Source organism: Terrapene carolina, unplaced genomic scaffold (assembly GCF_002925995.2).
Source record: "Terrapene carolina triunguis isolate 2854851 unplaced genomic scaffold, T_m_triunguis-2.0 Scaffold112, whole genome shotgun sequence".
NCBI classification, from domain to species: domain Eukaryota; kingdom Metazoa; phylum Chordata; order Testudines; family Emydidae; genus Terrapene; species Terrapene triunguis.
The window spans coordinates 16,053,921-16,057,864 of NW_020664463.1; the positions used below are offsets into that span (position 1 = coordinate 16,053,921).

The 3,944-nt window shown below is 43.6% G+C and overlaps 1 non-coding gene across 1 annotated transcript; it reads right to left on the minus strand.

Moving 5' to 3' along the window:
- Positions 1 to 3,121: 3,121 nt before the first annotated feature.
- TRNAS-AGA lies at positions 3,122 to 3,203 on the minus strand. The gene has a single exon. It is a non-coding gene; the product is annotated as a tRNA-Ser (tRNA).
- Between the last annotated feature and the right edge of the window lie 741 nt (positions 3,204 to 3,944).

The window sequence follows — 3,944 nt, forward strand, 5'->3', positions numbered from 1 at the left end:
TTGCTGTGCGGGTGGCGGGGCTAATGTCAGGGTGTCCCCCTCCCTCCCTGCTCCTGCACCCCCGCTTACCCCTTCTCCTTATAGAGCAGGGAGGGGACACGGACAGAGAGACATAGAGAGCTTGGGGCAGCAGCTGCTGTCTCAACTTCCTGATCCACTTAAAAAGACAATGCACTTAAGAGTGGATCAGCTTACTTGAAGGGGCAGTGTGCATCTCTCTCTCTCTCCACACACAAGGTGTGTGTCTGTCTCTGTCTGCTATGCTGTCTCCCCTCCCTCGTGTTTGTGCTGCCTTGTGTGAGAGGCGACATTAACAACAATGTGTTAACCCTTGAGGGCTCAGCCGAGTGCTAGTTCATCATTTAGCAACAAGGCATTCCCTGGGAAATATCCCTCCCTCTTCCACCCTCTGACTTCACCACCTCAACCAAGCTTCACAATCATCATAGCTGTGAACAGTATTAAATTGTTTGTTTAAAACATAGTGTGTGTATACCTATATAATATATAGGTTTTTGTCTGGTGGAAAAAAATTTCCCTTGAACCTAACCCCCCCTAATTATATTAATTCTTATGGGGAAATTGGATTCGCTTAACATCATTTCGCTTAAAGTTGCATTTTTCAGAAACATAACTACAATGTTAAGCGAGGAGTTACTGTACTGGTAGGAAGACCAGCCAGCAGGAGGCGCTCCAAGGCTGGATGAGCTAATTCCTGGACTGACCAGCAAGAGGTGCCATGGCGGTGAGTCCCCGCCGTTCTACACTATCTATCGATATAGATGTAATTTCAAAATACTAGACTTATCTGTGGTCACCCCACAGCAGTGCGGGCTGCCATTTTATTTTGCCATTCCCAGAACTGCTAACGCCCTAGGGCAGTATTTGCTGAAAAGGATTTTCAGCGTCCGCTTCTTGAATACCATTCACAGAGATGCCCCAGTGGTTCTCAAACTGTGGGTCAGGATCCCAAAGTGGGTTGTGACCCATTTTATTGGGGTCGCCAGGGCCGGTGTTAGACATGTTGGGCCCTGGGACCGAAGCCAAAGCCCGAGGGCTTCTGCCCTGGGTGGCAGAGCTCAGGTTACAGGCCCCCTGCCTGGGCCTGAAGCCCTTGGGCTTTGGCTTTGGTCTCTCTCCACCCCCCAGCCCACTGGAGGTGGGGCTCAGGCTTTGGCTTTAGCCCCCCACCCGGGGTGGTGGGGCTTGGGTGGGTTCAGGTTTGGCCCCCCCTCCTGGGGTTGTGTAGTAACTTTTGTTGTCAGAAGGGGGTCATGGTGCAGTGAAGTTTGAGAACCCCTGCCCTAGACAGCCAGTCAATATGGCAACACCACCTGACTTGAAGAAGGTTCAGGGTTCAGACAAAACAGGGACCTTGCAAATTCATTGAGACAGTACAATATTAAGGTCTCTGGGAATGGAGTGGGGGAGTGAACATTTCCTGTCTTTAGACGGTGCTCATCTTATACCTTAAAGCATAACTATTGACACCCATTATAATTTTTATTTGTCCCTCTTCTTACACCATGATAACAGTCTTGATTACCACTGTTATGGCTCTACCTATCAGGAAGCAGGATGCAATTTCTGCCAATCAACTCTAGTAGTTAATCCGTGAGGTCCAGGGAGATGGGCAGAGACAGAGGAGGACTTCTTCTCCCACACATTGGCCCTTTCTTCTTTTTATCAATTTTCTTCTTTCCCCTGACCTTCCTGTATTTTTCTCCTCCTCTTCTTTCTCCTCGGACTCTTTAATTCTATCTTCTGTCTCCTTACTGTAATGAAAGAAGGGTTAAAGGGACAGGATTCCAGCATGCAGAAGGCAAACTATTGAACTGAGAATTGGGTTATGAAACTCCTTCCCATGTACATTGTGTCAGGGAGATATTGAAATTAGAGCTGGTCAGAATATTACAATGAAAACTTCTTTCTTTTTTTCAGTGGGAATTTTCAACTTTTCATTGAAAAATCAAAAACTGAACATTTGTGTGTGTGTTGGCAATGGAAAATTGTTGGCCAACAATGCAAACCCTCCCCAACAAAAAACCCAGCCAAAACCAGATAACGTTTAATTTTGTCTGGAATTTTTCAATTTTCCAATGAAATTGCTTTCTACATACATAAACTAACGATTTCCAGAAAAAATTGTTTGTCTGACCCAATTTTCCACTGGGGGGGAAATTCAGTGGAAAATTTCCCACACTTTAACTGCAATGCCACATTTTTTTCATAAGATGGATTGCAAAACTGAACAAGAAATCCAGGAATGGGCTGATTGGATGCTTCATCCACAACTGTTAGTATTCTTTCACATTTTTGGGCTTCATTTGGTGGAAGGTGTTTAATATGTTAGCTTAGATTATACTATATTTATGCTGTGTAGAAACACAAAGTTGTAGCTAGCCAGAATAAATCATGTGGTCACTTCATTTTACAATGAACTAATAACTGATGATTGAAGTTCATGTATACAGCTACTGTATAATCTGGCCTCTCCAGGAAAAAAAACCTTTAATAGGAATTGTTCGCAGCCAATTAGTCTGAATGACCATCTGTCATTGTTGCCTCTGTATGATGTGTCTGTAGAGGATAATGGATGGTTTGGACTGATTTATATGAAAAAATACCATTTAAAGGGTGCTAGTAACATCACAGACCACAAGAATGGCGCTCAAGTAGTTTGTAATGTCACCAGAATGCTCCCTTTTTCTCCTGGAGAGGAAATTAATTCCATATCATTTACTTAGAGCCCTTTTTTGTGTTTTTTAGGTAAAAAAATTATTCAAGGCCATTTTTAACTGTCAAAGCATTTAAAGTAAATAGAACATTTCAGTGCAACAGGGATATTGTGGGGTGGGGGCAGGGAACATTTAAAACAGGTGCTGACTGGGCCCCCTGGACAATGGAGTACAGGGATGGGTGGAATTTATAGAATATCAGGGTTGGAAGAGACCTCAGGAGATCATCTAGTCCAACCTGCTGTTCAAAGCAGGGCCAATCCCCAGACAGATTTTTGCCCCCAAAAGGCCCCCCTCAAGGACTGAGCTCACAACCCTGGGTTTAGCAGGCCAGTGCTCAATCCACTGAGCTATCCCTCCCCGTAATAACAGTTGAGCGCTTCTGTAGTTGGCAAGATTTGAACCTGTGCAGGGCAACCCCAATGGATTTCTAGTCCATCACCTTAACCACTCAGCCACAACTACTTGATGTATGTAATTTGGGGCAGTTTATTTGTAAAAAATATAACTATTAAAACTTGCACTGTGAACATTTTGCTTGTTTGTCTGTTTTGCCTAATTAGATTGCAAGATTTTCTGGGTAGACCACATCTTTTAAACTGTGTGCCTATAGCGTCTAGCACAATGGAATCCCTGAGTAGGACTCCAGGGCACTACCACCGTATAAATAAATGGAACAGCAACAAATTCCTCAAGAAGCTTAAAAACACTTAGGGCCTCGTTCCCCCAGATTTCTGTCATATTGGACTTCATTGAAATCAGTGGAGTTGCACTAGTGTGTGAATCAGGTCCTTTAGTTTTAGGTCAGCACTGTTTCAGTAACAAAATAAATTGTCATTCCATAAAATGTATTCCAAGTCAGCCACGCATTTCACTAGCTTTAATTCACACTCTGTACTGTGACTTGCTGGTCCTTAAAAACTAAGAGCAAAGTCCTCTGGCTGTTCAAGCTGTTAAGACTGGAGAAGCACAGAAGCACTTCTCTGTTCCCTCTCCATCTGTCTTAAGAATTACTTCCATGCTGCAACAATTCCTTTACCCATGATGGGATTATGAAGAATATTTGAATGGTGGCATTTAAAGACTGCAGAGCATTACCCAGTATTTTAAGGCATTCAGTCACCTCTGTTTCCAACGAGGAAAATTATACCAGTCCATTTTTAGCAACATATATGCAGAAAGGATGAGCTAGTTAGTTGGCATCAG